Source organism: Aegilops tauschii, chromosome 7 (genome assembly GCF_002575655.3).
Source record: "Aegilops tauschii subsp. strangulata cultivar AL8/78 chromosome 7, Aet v6.0, whole genome shotgun sequence".
NCBI lineage: Eukaryota > Viridiplantae > Streptophyta > Magnoliopsida > Poales > Poaceae > Aegilops > Aegilops tauschii.
The window spans coordinates 319,794,753-319,812,265 of NC_053041.3; the positions used below are offsets into that span (position 1 = coordinate 319,794,753).

General features: G+C 46.6%; 1 long non-coding RNA gene across 1 annotated transcript; it reads left to right on the top strand.

Annotated features, from left to right (window-relative positions):
- The first annotated feature begins 12,141 nt into the window (after window positions 1-12,141).
- LOC141026528 (uncharacterized) lies at window positions 12,142-16,106 on the top strand. Its single transcript, XR_012188753.1, has 4 exons — window positions 12,142-12,636; window positions 12,722-13,318; window positions 14,734-14,793; window positions 15,795-16,106. It is a non-coding gene; the product is annotated as an uncharacterized lncRNA (long non-coding RNA).
- The last annotated feature ends 1,407 nt before the right edge of the window (window positions 16,107-17,513 follow it).

Genomic DNA, 17,513 nt, shown 5'->3' on the forward strand with positions numbered 1-17,513 from the left:
TCAGACGCTTGATCTCATGAGAAACTAATTCTCCAGTTTCCAGCATCACCTGGGGATAGACACGTGCCCAGGCCTTCTCAATGAGCAGCATGATGAACGGACCATAGATCGGGCACTTGCGCTCAGAAATGGCAGTGAGAAGTTCAGACCACATAACATAAGAAATGTCCAGGGACTCGCCAGTGTTTGCTTCCTTCTCATGCTGGCAGAAGAGAAGCATATCCACGAGATAGGAGTGGACCATATCCAGATTCCTGATGCGAGGAAAGAGGGTCTCTCGAAAGACACGATGAAGGATGTCCAGGTTGGTAGACAACTCATAGGTTTCCTTCTTAGTCACAGGGTGAACCTTCACAGTGCAGTAGGGCCAGAGGGCTTGCTTGTGAGTGGAGTTGATGTTGCGGTGAGGGCGAAAGCCGACAGGAGTCTCAAGCCCGCGATCTTCCACCTCAAGTAACTCCATGAAGGCCTTCCACTTGATAGACAGTACCTTGCCATTTGTCATCCAGGTCAGAGTCCTTTCTTCATCAGTGCCAAGATGGACAGTAGCATAGAATTGAGCCACCAAATCTGCATCAAAGTCCTTGTTGAACTGCATGATTCTGAGAATGTTTAGCTGAGCATACATCTGAAGAGCTTCACCAAAGTATTCAGGATCCTTTTCCATGGCATCCGTGTTGATGGAGCGAACATCAACATAGAGATTCTTCTTGGCCTTGATCACATCAAAGTAGATGGCAAACTGAAAGCGGTTCCAGAACGGGCGGTTGACCAAATTGGGTTCTTGGTCTTCCGCATAGGGGTTGCGGCGACGCCTTTCCCAGAACTCCTTAGCAGACAACTCAGTCACAGTCTTGCCCCTTGGCTTCGGCCTGTTGGCAGGCTTCTTCTGGAGTTGAGGCGGAGGTGCCGCACTAGAGGAAGCACCTACTGACTCTGAGGTGCGGTAGCACTTTGAAGTTGCACGTCCGGGGTTGACACGGCGGACTTGCTGCTCAGGATGTTCATCACCTGGAACCAAACACGCAAATAGAAGAACCAACACGAAAGAAAGAGCGTAAGCTTCCAAACAAAACAACATGGATCAAACAGTGGTAGGAAAATGATGGAATCTGGCAGGCAGCGGTAGTACCGCTGGCCATAGGCGGCAGTATCGCGCAAGCGGTAGTACCGCTCAAGACTGGGAAACGGCGGTTCCTACTGCCGTGGTCAGATCCAGCACTACCGGACTGCCAAATTCAAAAATACTCCTACCAAAACTTAATCCACACAGTCTAGACGCCTTCTCCAAACTACTCAAGCCGAGATTTAGCCAAAAATCAAGAGATGCAACCACTATTGCCCCAAAAACGCTAGATCAGAGAACTAGACAAAAGGAGAGAAGGAACGAGGGCAATACCGGCATCCATGGCAAGAGAACGAGGTGGGGATCGACTCCACCAAAGGGAATGGAGAGGGATGGCTCGGAGACGGCGGCCCGCCGGAGCCCTCCCGCGGCGAGGCGATGCTGGAGAGAGGAAGAGGGATGAAGGGGCGGTGCGAATGGGTATGGGGGAGGAGAAACCTCCCCCTGCCCCGACATAACCCCCTGGTCCTGCTCCCCAACGGTAGTACCGCTCGGGTGGGCGGTAGTACCGCTTGTCAACATAAGCGGTAGTACCGCACACCACCAACGGTAGTACCGCCCAGCAAGACCCAAAGCCGAGACACCAAACGACTAGCTCAAAAGAAGGGAAAAACAAAAAGGCAAGAAGAGGAGACTAAGACAAGGCAGAGAAAAAGAAAGGCAAGAGACAACGAGGAACAACCACAAGACACAACCTCTCCAAGGAGAGGGCGGTGGCCGGAGCCACCTATGTTTGAGTCAATTGGTATGGCACCGCGAAGAATTATCCTTGGGCCCATGACCAAAACTCGTCTTTGAAGCACAAGTACCATAAAAAATGGCTAATGTGAAAGAGTTGATCAATTTATGCATAATAAGGGGAGGGAGAGTTCATTAAGAGAACAACACTCCCCCTATTTCCATGCCTACACCTAAACAAGATAACAAGTTGAGTAGGGTGGGGAGTGCAAGTGTTCAAGCAACATTGCTTGAATCAATGATATTTAGCTCATGCCTTAACTCGCGAAATCTTGCTTCATCCAACGGCTTCGTGAAAATATCTGCAAGGTTATCATGAGTGTTGACATAGTTGAGCTCGATCTCCCCTCGCCTAATATGATCCCGGATGAAGTGATACCGAATCTCAATATGCTTCGTCTTGAAGTGTTGCACCGGGTTGAGAGAAATCTTGATGGCACTTTCATTGTCACACCAAAGAGGCACTTTGTCACAAATGACACCGTAATCCTTTAAAGTTTGCCTCATCCATAAGAGTTGTGCACAACAACTGCCGGCCGCCACATACTCCGCTTCGGTGGATGAGAGAGACACACAACTTTGCTTTTTAGAAGACCAACTTACCAAAGAGCAACCAAGGCATTGGCACCCTCCGGAAGTGGACTTCCTATCCACTTTGTCTCCCGCCAATCGGAGTCCGAATACCCTACAAGCTTGAAGTTTGCTCCTCTTGGGTACCATAAGCCAAAGTTTGGGGTATGAGCCAAATATCGAAAGATTTGCTTGACCGCCACAAAGTGGCTTTCCTTAGGTGCGGCTTGAAAACATGCACAAATTCCCACACTCAACATGATATCCGGTCTAGATGCATAAAGGTAAAGTAAGGAACCAATGATGGAGCGATATACCTTTTGATCCACCACTTTACCATTGGGATTGATGTCAAGTTGGCACTTGGTGGGCATTGGAGTGGACGCCGGCTTGACATCAGTTAGCTTGAATCTCTTGAGCATGTCTTGAGTGTATTTGGCTTGGTTGATGAAGGTTCCTTCTCTTCTTTGCTTTACTTCGAAACCGAGAAAGAACTTCAACTCTCCCATGGAAGACATCTTGAACGTAGTCGATACCCTTGACTTGGGAGTAGCCTTGTGCCACCAATCGTGCCTTGTTGCGGACGATGGTCCCATGAGCATCTTGCTTGTTCTTGAATATCCACTTGGTTCCAATGACATTGTGGTTCCCCGTTGGCCTTGGCACTAATCTCCACACCTTGTTGTACTCGAAGTTGTTGAGTTCTTCATGCATGGCATTGAGCCAATCCGGATCTTCGAGTGCTTCATATACCTTTTGGGGTTCCACACAAGAGACAAACGCGTGATGTTCACAATAGTTTGCCAATTGTCTACGAGTGCTTACCCCCTTTTGAATGCTTCCAAGCACATTCTTCATGAGATGACCCTTGGTGGAGAGCTTGGAAGCAATCTTGGCGGCACGACACTCCAATTCCTCCTTGGTGGTGAGTTGAGGAGCGGTCACTTGATCATCTTGAGCGCCGTCTTGAGCTTGTTCTTGATCTTGAACTTGCTCGGAGAAAAGAACTTGACCTTGGGCATCACTTGGTGTGTCACCACCGTCTTGAGCATGATCTTGCCCTTGGTCTTGTTCATGAGGTTGAGGGCCTTCACTTTGTTCTTCAGAAGCGTGTGGGCCTTGGGTTGGTGATGGCTCCACTTGAGTGGAGCATTGTCCTTCTCCTTCGGCCACAAGGGGTTCCTCAATGGGTAGGATAAAACCAACACCCATTCTTCTTATGGCTTGAGGAGGAATTTCATCACCTACATCACAAGTGCCACTTTGCTCCACGAGCCGTTATTCTCATCAAACTCCACGTTACACGTCTCCTCAATAAGTCCCGTGGATTTATTGAGGACACGGTAAGCATGAGAGTTTGTAGCATAGCCAACAAATATGCCCTCATAAGCTCTAGCCTCAAATTTAGACAACCGAACACCTTTCTTGAGAATGAAACACTTACACCCGAACACCCGAAAGTACTTGAGGTTGGGCTTGTTACCGGTGAGTATCTCATATGGGGTCTTGTTCAAGCCCTTGCGGAGGTAGAGCCGATTGGATGCATGACACGCGGTGTTGATGGCTTCGGCCCAAAAGTTGTATGGAGACTTGAACTCCGCCATCATGGTCCTTGCGGAATCCATCAACGTCCGGTTCTTCCTCTCCGCAACACCGTTTTGTTGAGGGGTGTAAGGTGCGGAATATTGATGCTTGATCCCCTCATCACTAAGAAACTCATCCAAGGTGTAGTTCTTGAACTCGGTGCCGTTGTCACTTCTTATTGTCAAGATCTTTGCATTGTGTTGACGTTGGGCTTCATTTGCAAAGTCAATGACGGTTTGTTGGGTCTCACTCTTCCTCTTGAAGAAATACACCCAAGTATATCTTGAATAGTCATCCACAATCACCAAGCAATACTTTCTACCCCCAAGACTATCAAAGGATGGAGGCCCAAAGAGATCCAAATGAAGGAGCTCCAAAGGCCTCTTCGAGTAAATGAGAGTCGTGGGAGGGTGAGCCTTCTCATGAAGCTTTCCTTCGATACAAGCACTGCAAGCACGATCTTTAGCAAAACTAACGTTCGTTAGTCCATGGACATGGTCCCCCTTGAGAAGACTTTGCAAAGATCTCATATTGACATGGGCTAAACGGCGATGCCAAAGCCATCCCACGTCAACTTTAGCCATTAGGCATGTCGCGGTCTTAGTGGGCCGCTCCGAAAAGTTAATCACATAGAGACCGTTCTGGACATGCCCAACAAAGGCTACTTTAAGAGTCTTGCTCCACAAGAGGGCCACGGTATCAATATCAAAGAAGGTGGCAAAACCCATGATTGCAATTTGACGAACGGAAAGTAAATTGTATGCAAGGGACTCAACAAGCATGACTTTCTCGATCGTGAGATCATGAGAAATGACTACTTTGCCGAGTCCCAATACCTTAGAAGACGAGGCATCACCCCACTCGACATTGGTGGGCATAGATGGAATCTTGTGCACGTCCACCACCAAGTCCTTACTTCCGGTCATATGATTTGTAGCTCCACTATCGAGCAACCATGATCCCCCACCGGAAGCAAACACCTACAAGAGATCAATGCTTGGTTTTAGGTACCCATTTTGTAATGGGTCCTTTGATGTTAGTAAAAAGGGTCTTAGGAACCCAAATAGACCATTCAATATACTCATGAGGAGAACCAACAAATTTGGCATAAACATGCCCATCACTAGCACGACATAGCACATAAGAAGGATTAAAGTCGCCGGCTTTGTTGGAAGGGGTGGCATTGCCCTTCTTGACACCGCACCCTTCGCATTGTTCTTCTTCTCCTTGAAAGCACCCTCTCCCTCCTTCACAAAAGTTTGCTTGAGGGGAAGAGGTCGTTTGGTCTTGTCATTCTTCTTCTTGTTCTTGGGCTTGGGTGCAAACCCAATCCCCTCCTTGGCCACAACGTCCTTTTGATTGCTCAAAAGGTCGTTGAGGTTCTTCTCATATTGTATGCATGACACAAGGACTTTCTCAAGTTGCTCCTTCAACTTAGCATTCTCCTCAACAAGATGCACATGCTCACAACAAGGGTTATGTAACGCCCCAAGACCGACGCTCCAGACGCCTTCCTTGTTTTTCGTTATCGTCGCGTGTATTTATTTGTTTGTTGCATTCATCATCGCATCATACGCATTGCATCCGCATGTTTTCTTAAACTTGTAGTTGCTCGTAGTTGCCGCGTTCCCCTTGCCTTCGTTGACCGTTCCGAGACCAACCAGATTTTGTTTCCCTCTTGCCTGGCTTCCTAACCTCTTTGCACATCCCGCAAATCCCTCACGCGCGTTCGAAAACCTTGCCCGAACCCGACCCGGAGTATTGTTACCGTTGGGTCCGGATCATCCCCAAACATCTATAAAACATCTCCGTTTCTTATTTAGACTCTCCTAGCCTATTTTATCTCGATCGTCCGATTACGATCGGAGGGATTCAGTAGCCCCTACCTAATCCCTACTTGCTATTTAAACAGATAAGCCTAGCCTGGCCTCCTGTCCCATCCATGCTTTCCGATCGCGCCGCCGCCGGCCCACCTGGTCTCCTCCTCGTCTTCCCCACCGAGCCAACCACCATCCATCTCAGATCCATCTCCCTCCAGCCGCAGCCTCCGACCACCTCCCACGATCTCCGCGCCACCAAAAATCCCCACTCGATCCCGAGCGGGAGAGGACTCCAACGCCCCCTCTGCTTCGTCCCGCGCGCACAAGTCCAACTGGAGAGGAGCTCCTCCACGCCGTGCTCCTCACCGACGCTCGCGCCCGCAACCAGGCACCCGAGGCCGAGCCTCCTGCCTCGTCCGCGCAACCCCGCTGGCGACCACCACGACCCCGTCGCCGTCTCCTTCACTTTCTTCTCCCTGCCTCCCTTTTTCCTACTGCCTTCTCCTCTTGTTTGCCTCTCTCTCACGATCTCCCGCTCTCTCCCTGCTTGCTCTCACAGGACGTTGCGCCAGCGCCATGGAACTCGAAGTCCACCGCCGGCCAGGTTCCTCGCCGACAACCGCGACCTCCGCCTCGGATCCGTCGGCTTCGTCCCGTTCTGGGTCTTCCCCGCCTCAAGCTGCGTCGCCCTCGCCGGAGAACGCGCCAGGTCCGCCGCCGTCGTCCTGCTTCACGAGGACAAGGACGAGCCCCTGCCTCCTCGCCCGCTTCGTCCAGCCGTGTTGACCAGCTCGCCAAGTCCCTGCACGCGCCCCTGCCTCGCGTTGACCGTGCCCCTCCTCGTCGTCCTGCGCCTGCCCCCCTGCTTCGCTCGCACGGGCCGGCCTCGCCAGCAGCCGGCCTGCTGCTATCGTCTCCACCGACTGGGCCTTGGCCCATGGTGAGCACTCCAGCGCCCCCCTCTGTGCAGCCTACCAATGTTTCGGCCTGTAACGAGTTTCGGCCCGAGTCACTGTTTTTCCCGCGAACGAATTTGTTAATTAATCAGAGAGCTACAGTTTTTTAGAAAACCCCTCTTATTCATGCATTTAATATCTCACAAACTATGCATCATATGTAAAAACTTCTTATATGTAAAATGCTTAGAATTTCATCTAGTTTCATAATATGCTGCTTTCATCCTTGTTTAAAATGTTTAAACTTGCTGTTTGCTTTATTTTTGCTTAAATGCCATGCTAAAATGCTTTATTTCATAACTAAATAACCGTAGCTCAGATTTAAATAAACTTTATATGTAAATGGGGTAGAAAAATGCATAGATTAACTTGGTCCACTTTATTTTTCTGTTTAACAACATTAAAATTGTGTTTATGGCAGAACAGTACAAAATCTGAAATATGCACATGAGGATTTTCTGGAATTGTTGTTTGTTGTTCCGGCCTCATTTAAACTTGCCTAAATAGTTAGTTTATTTATGCTTCACCCTCTTGCCATGTTTAACAGCATTTAACTTTGTTGGGTACATAAATGAGAGCGAACTAAATAACTTGAATGTGGTGTTTCGTCAATATGCAACTCGTTGCATATTGAGCTCCACTAAATTTGTAGTATTGTTTGTGCACCTTGCCATGCCATGCCTCATTAAACTGGACATGCATCATACTTGATTGTGCATCATGCCATGTTTATGTGATGATTTTTTACTATGTTGTTTGTTTCTTTCCGGGTTGCTTCTCTCATTAGCTTCGGTTTCGTTCCGGAGTTGTGAGGATTCGTTCGACTACGTCCGTTTGTCTTCTTCATGGACTCGTTCTTCTTCCTTGCGGGATCTCAGGCAAGATGACCCCTCGAAATCACTTCTATCTTTGCTTGCTAGTTGTTCGCTCTATTGCTATGCCGCGCTACCTACCACTTGCTATATCATGCCTCCCATATTGCCATGTCAAGCCTCTAACCCACCTTGCCTAGCAAACCGTTGTTTGGCTATGTTACCGCTTCTGCTCAGCCCCTCTTATAGCGTTGCTAGTTGCAGGTGAAGATGAAGTTTGTTCCATGTTGGAACATGGATATGTTGGGATATCACAATATCTCTGATTTAATTAATGCATCTATATACTTGGTAAAGGGTGGAAGGCTCGGCCTTATGCCTGGTGTTTTGTTCCACTCTTGCCGCCCTAGTTTCTGTCATACTGGTGTTATGTTCCTTGATTTTGCGTTCCTTACGCGGTTGGGTGATTTATGGGACCCCCTTGACAGTTCACTTTGAATAAAACTCCTCCAGCAAGGCCCAACCTTGGTTTTAACATTTGCCACCTAAGCCTTTTTCCCTTGGGTTCTGCAGACTCAAGGGTCATCTTTATTTTAAACCCCCCGGGCCAGTGCTCCTCTGAGTGTTGGTCCGAAACGGGCAGCCTACGGGGCCACCTCGGGGTAACTGATGAATCTCTGAAATGCTCAAATCACACGATTAGTCCGCAAACATGTTGTCATCAATCACCAAAACTACATCTAGAGATATATGCCTTAACAGTTTGGCACATGCAAATTTACTTGGAACGGCAGGTAAATACCGCATATAGGTATCACTACAGGAATCAAGCACTTTGCCGTCTGCCATGGCTGACGGCAAAGGCATGCCTGGCGGATGGCAAAGGCCTTTGCTGTCAGCCTGCAGACGGCAACACATCCGGCTGAACAAACTACGGCAAAGGGCTCTTTGCCGTTTGCTGGCGAACGACAAAGATGCAAAGGCCTTTGCCGTCTGCCAGCAGACGGCAAGGGCCTGGACGGCACATGTGGCAGCTTAGGTCTGTTAAGGGGTTAACGGCGTGCTTTGCCGTCTGCCAGCAGATGGCAAAGCGCCCAAATAGGCTAGAACAGATACCACCAGGTAGCTGACACGTGGCATGTTTTGCCGTCTGTTGGCTGACGGCAAAGATGCAAAGGTCTTTGCCGTCTGCCAGCAAACGGCAAAGCATGCCATATAGGCAAGCCCAGTGCACCCCAGGTTGCACAGGTAGCTGACATATGACAGCTTTGTCGTCTGCTGGCTGATGGCAAAGCAGCTCTTTGCCATCTGCCAGCAGACGGCAAAGTGCGTGTATAGCCCTTGTTTTTTCTTAAATTCAATCAATTTCACAGAATTTCATATATACATATATATATATATATAGATATATAGAAGTAGAATTTTCTACAATAGCTTGCCACAGAACTAGTTAAGGGTTTCAACGATGCAAAAGTTCTCAAAAATCCTGAAAAAAATACTGAACCAATCTAGTCAAAAAAATACTGAACCAACACACCTATAATATAACATGATCCAACGGAGGGATTAAAAAAATACGACTGTGTGTCCTGGACGAAAAAAACAAATATGTCAGTATATATTTATGTCGCAGTGAGCTCAAAAGCTTGTTATTTTTGCCGAGCAGTCATAAATACATATTGTGACAATCCCTCCGTTGGATCATCTTATTACATTAGAGACATGCTTCCATATTTATTTCATATTTTTTGATAACTTTTAAACCGTTAAAAGTTTAGAGAGCCTAAACAAGTTCTGTGGCAAGCTATGGTAGACACAATTTTACCTATATATCTTTCCCTAATCTCTCCCTAATAATAAAGCACGGATTGACTTTGTCGGGTTCACCGTCACAATACGCTTCTTTCCGTGAATTTACGCTTTCAGTTTGAATTTAAAACATATACGCGAGGTGGTACTAAAGATTGATTTATTATTAGGGAAAGATTGATTGCGTTAAAGATTGCTGGGCCGTCGGTCGCTTTCCAAATTGGGCTGGGCCTTCCTTCTCCTATAAAAAACTTGATGCGTTAACCACCAGACTGAGTCTCCTTCTTCTATTCAACTCAAAAAAAAAGAGTCTCCTTCTTCTATCATCGATCGATCTGCTACTTCGTCTCTACTTTGCTTCTTTCTTTCTGCACGAGACGTCCCCGATAGCACATCGATGTAGTTCAGCAGCAGATCAGGTTTCCTTCCTCATCTTTGATCCAACCTGTTCTCCTTCCTCTTCTTTCATCCAATCTTTCCACTTTTTGATCTAATCCTCCCTGCACCCAAAACCATCTCTAACACAAACTACTTCGTGCACCCATGGGGTGTCCGGCAGGGACTCCGGAAGGGTCACCTTTCTCCTAATAATGAGTAATAAAAACTAATATGCCCGTGGGTTCAATCTCCTCACGTAGAGAAGATTTTATTCGTTCATCGTTTTTGTATGGGGTTCGTCCTCCTTCGGTCCTGCAGCGCCGCATCGTCGTGCAAGCCGGCTTGTCATCAGCCTTGCGGCAGCACAGCTCACGGCAGCGCCGCCAGCTTCCTCCACGGTCCGCGGCTTGCAGCAGCTCGCAACACTGGGGGGCGACAACAACCCTCTCCTCTATTGGCCCGCTCGCAGGCGCCGCCGCCTCCTGTTTGTTTTCTCCAGTGTGGATCGAATGCAAGCAACGAGAGCCTCGGGACAGCGAGTAGCAGCCAGAGAGGGGGGTGTCGGTGAAGTCAGACGGCGAGTAAGCAGCCAGCGCCAAAAAGGGCCGCGCTATACCTGCGCGTCGATTGCTCGGATCAGATTCAGAGGGGAGACCTGCAGGTTGCCGGTGTGTGCTCAGATCGGGTATCCATAGTTCCATATGAATCAGGAAGAGGAGGCGGTTAGGAATTTGGACAGGTCTAACAATTCAGTTTTGATGGGATCAGATCGGCGGGTGGCGGCCAACAGGTGATGACAATTAATCCCTCCCTGATATGTCCAATTACACAGTCAACAAGGCGTACTGCTAATCCAATAAATCCAGTGTGATCCATGGTGATCGAAGACCAAAAGCTTCCCTTTGCAGTCTTTCAAGCAAAGAATTCCGTGGAAGTCTAGGACATATATATATACATGTGCAGTTTCTTCCATGTTGATCCGTCAGTTGCTCGGCAGCATATGCGTTGATGGATTCCAATTCTACATGCCAGATCGATTGTTCCAATTCTACATGCGTGCACATATTGACTGCTCTAGACTTGATCGCTCAATTGGGATTTCCAGAAAAATAAATTAGGATTATGTACAGCAGACCACATATGCTTCACCTTGCATCACCAGGGCAGCGCTGCCGTTGCACTAACTACAGTCATCAGCAACGTCCCATGATGCTATCCAGTGCACAAGGAGAGACACTATGCATGTTAGAATTCTGGTTTCTATTAACCGTAGGCAAGAAACTGGATGGATATGCCTGCATCCATATACGAGCAAATGGGGGGTCGACAAAAAACAAAAGGGGCATATTGATCACCTGATTAACAACATTGCCAATCCTGTGCTCGAGTTTTATGGATTTCTATGCGTACATGACCATGACCAACGGGATTCAGCAGAAATACAGAAGGTGCACAGTATTAACTAATTCCACTGTAGATTATTGCGATTGCTTGGAATAAAAGACATAGCTTTTTTTTAATCCTTAGCTGGTTGAATTTCATAAAATAGCATGCACATAAAACTACACGTCACTTAAGTGACCTTACAGTATAGTGTGTATTTTTCTTAAACTAGCTGCTTTTTGTAGGTCTAAATTAAATATAAAATGAGGTTGAGACAAGGATTGTTCATGGTTGGATATTGATCCAAATTAAGGCATAGAAAGATGACATATAAAGATGTAGGAAAATGACTGATGACCTTTTCTCTTTTTGTATGTATAGGAAGTAATTGACTGAATTCATGTTGGAAGTCAACTTCTGTTAGGTAACTACTACATCTCAATCTTTTTGGAGCAATGAGTGTGCACAAATTGATGTAATACAATTTCATCTAGGTGGATATATTGTAGTTTTATCTACAGTTATAGGAATTTACTTACCTCTGTGGTTTTGATAAAAGATCAAGATGTGTGTATTATATGCATGGTCGACTTAGCTGGAAATTTTTCACAAATGGGTATTATATGGTTGACTTAGCTGGAATTTTTTTAACAAAATTTCTATGAAATTCATACAGGTATTCTAATTGAGTTTTCCAGTAAAATAATGTCAATCTTTATTACCCCGTTGCAACGCGCGGGCATATGTGCTAGTAATAATAAAGCACGGATTAACTTTGTCGGGTTCACCATCACAATACGCTTCTTTCCCTAAGTTTACGCTTTCGGTTTTAATTTAAAACATATACGTGAGGTGGTACTAATTTGGGGAGTGTGCATTATAAATAAGAAAAACAGAAAGGAAATACTCCTCTGCTTCATTACAATCGATTTAATTACAGGACAATCATGGGCAGGTCTCTTTTCGATCGCTCGATTCGATGGGATTCGAACTATGTTTCGGCCGGCTGTACCAGGTTGGCTTCTTCTCCAAGCGGGGAACAGGTGGACGGGGATGCGAGCTGAGCCATGGAACTCGACCATGGGCAGTCCCCGACAGTGTCATCCTCACAAAGCGGATTGCAGCAACCCGCCGCAGGGTCGAGGGAGCCGAGCCCTGGAACACGACAATGGACATGCCTGGACAGCGTTGTCCTCTCCTCACCGCCGAGCCCGCACGCGTGCGACCACCAGTCGGCCTCCAGCAGCCCGCCGCGGGTCGATTTCCCATCGCCCCAACCCTCTTGGCATGGTCACCCCGCTCGCCGTTGCCGGCACCTCCACTACGTCGCGTCGTTGGCCTCCACTACTCGGCGCCCTCCAATGGATAGCATTGCTCCCGCTCCACCTCCAGCTCTTCTCCTCTTTTTCTCTGTCCTGCCAGGTCCATCCGCACAACACTAGGGGACGTGAGATCCCAGTGTGAGTATTGATTGATTTAATCTTTGTGTGTAAACTTTCAAGCAAGCATCTCCCAATTCCCATCTAATATTGTAAACTTGAACAGATTTGGACAGACGATCTTGAGTTCTTGACATTGGGTAACGGCAACCTGGACGGAGCTCTATCCTCTATCGAGGCTAATTTTCTCTGATCTATGCCATGCCCATCTCTTTTTCTGCAACATCGTGGTGGAGAAAGCGGGTGCTGTCTGGGGAAGAAGAGAGGTCGCCGTTGTGGGGGAAAGGATGCACTGGGAAGGAAAGGATGCAGCCGAGGCGAGCAACCGCCCTGGTGCGCGTTGTGGAGCCGATGAAGGCGGCTGCTATTGTTGTCAGTGCTGCGCTTCTATTAGATGGAGCAGCAAGTTCTTGCAGATGCGCTACTGAGGGATATACATAGAGAGAGAGAGGCGGATAGCTGTGAGAAGAGAGATGAGATAAGATTTGTTTATTCTATCTGCTGATGTTGCTGATGCAGTTCGTTTCTGCTGTGCAGATGAGAGATGTGGAGAGAGAGATTGTGTTGTGTACTGCTTGCCCATGTAATATTTATTTATGATTGATTTGTTTCTTTTTCTTACGACAGGCACAATGATGATACGATACATGGATTTATTGAGTGACAAATACAATCACACTGATGAACATTTGAAGCGGCGGAGGTACGCGCCAGAGTTAATGTTAATCTTAATTCATATTAGCCTTTTTGATTGCATGCTCTATGTCGTGTTAGAGTATTTTAATGGATCGCAGGGATGCAGTGGTGTTGATAGTGGCTAGGAGATATTTGCACACAAGTCATGTTGTGAGATGATGCATTGGCTTGTGTAACATCCCAAATTTTCAATTTTGAATGTTATACAATAGATCATTATTGCATATCATATTTTTATTTGTGATAGATCCTAGAAATTCTACGCAACTCAAGGACCCACGGAGAGAATTGGGATTTCGTTATTTTCATATTTGGGTTTTCTCAAATTTTGAAAATAGGATCATTTGATTTTATTTATTTTATCTTCAATTATTTCAATAAAAAAATAAGAGAGAGGGAATAAAATGACTTTCCCAAAATAAAGAAATATTGAGGATTTAATAATAAAATCAAATAAGATTTTATTTCGAATTTTATCGCTATTTTATTTGAAATTAGGAATAATATGCGTTTTTTTAAAATTGCATTTTAGGCCCAAATAAATGTTCATCTTGTCCGGCTTGTTTTTAGAGGACGGAGAAAGTTTATTTGGAGATTTTTGAAGTCCGTTTAGTATTTCTTTTAATTGTTTTTCTGCATGAAATTATTAAAAAAAACGAACCGACCTAACCGGGCCGTGTCCGCCTGGGACACCGACCCGGCTGGGCCTTTAAAGCCCGAGGCGCCCGAGCAGCCCCAGCCCGAGCCGCCCCAGCCCCGCCAAACCCTAGCGCCGCCGCCGGATCCCGCCGCCGCCGCCGACGCCGCGCCCCGCCGCCCGTCCCAACCGCCGCCGCCTCGTCGACCGCCGCCCCGCCCGCCGGACCTCGCCGGAGGTAGCCGCCCCGCCGCCGACGGTTTTCTTCAGAAAAACCGCCCGGTTTTTAAAAAAAACCGCGGTTTTATTTTTTGGGTTTAGTTTATTTAGCGAACGCCTGTTCGTACGTTCGTTTTTAATGAACGGTTTTCGTCGTTTAGCCGCAGACAGCGAACGTTCGTTCATTAGCCTGTTCGTCAGTTTTTCTTTTTCTCGGAATTTTGGCGATTATTTCGATCGCGATTTCCGATCTGTTTTTCGTTTTAGTTTAACTTTTCGCTCGTTTATCGGAATCAGGCGATTCAAGCGCCTAGAGTTTCGTCTCGAAACCCTCTTTCCGTTTAACCAACTTAAACAAGTATTTGCTACTGTAAAATTTGACTTAGGTCCAGATTAGTAAACGGAGATTGTTTCTTTCGCCGTTTGAGTTTCGTTGCTTCGTTCGATTTGATTCTTTTTGCAAACCGGAGTTCTTAAGTTGAACTTTCTGGTTAGATCTCTTATTTTGAGTTTTACCCGTGCACCCTTGCTTGATTGCTTATGTATGTATTGTTTGTTTGCGATAGAGTACCCGGAGTGCGAAGCGTGCTACTACGAGTCTCTAGGTTTCACGGATCATCAGCAAGGCAAGTAACACTTTGATCATACCTCTTTACCACCCAGTTTTATTGCATTAGATCAACCCTCAAACTATTGCATGGTTAGGGACTATTTAATATGTGGGTTTTGGGAAGTAGATGAGGTAGTACCTATTGCCCTGTTTATTATCAAACCTTTGGGAGTTACTTCTACGTTTGCTCGTAGACGTGGATTGGGTTTGAGTGAATTTCCATGACAGATGTGAGGATGTTAATTAATGGTTAACTTAAGGTGGCTACTTTAACACACATCTGGGTGGATTGAGGCACCTGGGGAACCCAATGTTGCCTGTATTTTTGGATATCCTGGAGTACCCGTGAGATTATTTCTATGGACCGCCACCCAGGCTCAAAGGGATCATGAGATTATTCATGCTAGAAACTTCCGTGTGTAGCCACAAGCTATTATGGGCTCTAGCATAGTTGAGTAGGTTACATGACCTCTTGAAGAGGTGGGCTAGCAGATGTAGGGGAAAGTAGGTGTAACTGTCCACCCGGAGTAAAGAGTTGTTGTTTCTGAAAGACTGTGTCTCGGTCATCCGTTTTTCAAACACCATGTAGTGCGAGAAATCAAACGGAGGAGATCGAGTCTTGTGGGGAAAAGTGCGCAAACCTCTGCAGAGTGTACAAACTAATCATGGTTAGCCGTGTCCCCGGTTATGGACATCTTGAGTATCTAGTTCTTGGATTATCATGTGAATCTCATCATCATGTTACTTAATTTAATTTGATTGGGTTAATCACGTTCTTAATTGGGATTGAGTTGGAGGTACCTTCTTAATGTTTAACAACCACCATGATAGTTAAATAAAATTTATTCCTTTGTTGTAGGGAAAAATTGGCTTTTCGCAAACTGTAACCATAGAGCTTTCCACCAGCCATATGTGCATGTAGTGATATCATTATTCTGTTCATTACTCTCTATGTGTTACTTTGCCAGCATATTCCATGTGCTGACCCGTTTTCGGGCGGCAACGTTCATGTTACAGACTTTTCAGACGACGAGTAAGGAGCCTTAGGTCGTGGTCTTATACTCAGTGATGCCGTTGGAGTTGATGGACTCACTTTATCTTCCAAGCCTTCCGTTGTTATCGTATTTAGATGGCCTTAAGCCATATTTATTGTAATAAGTTCTCTCTTGAGACTATTCGATGTAATAAGTGTGTGATTGCTACTCTGTTATAAATCCTTCAAGTACTGTGCGTGTCAGCATTACCGATCCAGGGATGAGACTGATGCACAGAGACTAGACTGTTTGAGGTCTGGTCGCTACAAAGATGGTATCAGAGCACACGCTGACTGTAGGACACGACCACTAAGCTAAAGCCCTAGATCACTACTCTCTTCTCATTTCTGACTCCTTTCCTTTCTTCCACTCTTTTAGGATGGCGGATGCAAGGAACAAGTTCGCGCAACCGGATGAGGATACACCTTTTGGACGACACTTGAAGGAAGTCACTAAGTACCTGAACATTGGAATACCAAGCTTCACCAGGACGTACAACGCCACACTACCAGAAGAGGAGCGTTGGATGATTCAAGTTCAAGTTCCAGGAAGGACGTTCATGCCAGTCACTGGGCCCATAGAGTTTTCCTTTGATGCACCAACCTGGAGTCTAGGAAAGAGCATGGTAGCCCACATTGATCTCAAGGATACTATCTATCAGATTTGTGGGCGCTGAGACGAGCAATGGGAGATGATCAGCACCAGGAAGGATAGATCTATTGCAGCTTTCATTCAGGAGTTAAACCAGCACATTTGTCACCAGGAGAACCAGATATGCGCAGGCATGATAGATTTGAAGAAGGCAATGACAAGGATCACGGAGATGGAGGAAGAACTCAAGGCTACACACGAAGATTATATGGAGGAAATCGTCGCACTAGTAGAGAAGAATGGCGACCTGCAAAGAAGCTAGGAGTTTTCATGGGAGACCCTGCGCCAGGAGGAGAAGATGACAGTTCCACTTGCCCGGAGAACTATATCATCATCGACGACACCGACTCGGACCCTGACGATAGCGATGGTGACTATGTTGATGAAGCTGGAGTAGATATCATGGAGTCTTTGACCGATCAATTTTTCTAATCAACCACCATATGAGTAGTAGTATTCCACCATGTATATAGTATAGTCCAAGCACTTTGTAACGATAGTTAGAGTGATTGTATGCCTTGTTTGAATTGATTGGAGTGATATGATTGTGTTTTGTGCATATGGGTAGTGTTTTCCCTCTAGATCTCATTCTATCCTATTTTCTCATCTTTTCTAAACCCATCAGATGCCTCCGAGACGCGACACCGGATTTGTTTTCCCACCGGAGATCACTCAGTTGATTCAGCAGCAGAATGCCCTGATGCAAGTGCTAGTTCAGAACCAAGGCAACAACAACAACAACAACAACAACCCACCACCACCACCACCAGTTGATCACTTAGCCCGTTTTCTTAGGCTGAATCCGCCAGTGTTCTCCAGTAGCACCGAGCCGGTTGTTGCAGATGATTGGCTTCGCAAGATTGATAGGGAGTTGACCACTGCAGGATGCACAGATGCGGAGAGAGTGCGTTTTGCCGCACATCAGCTTGAGGACCCGCAGCATCATGGTGGGAGAATTACACAGCCACTCACCCCATTGACACTGTCACATGGGACCAGTTTCAGCAAGCTTTCCGTACTGCCCATGTTTTAGCAGGAGCTATGGCCATGA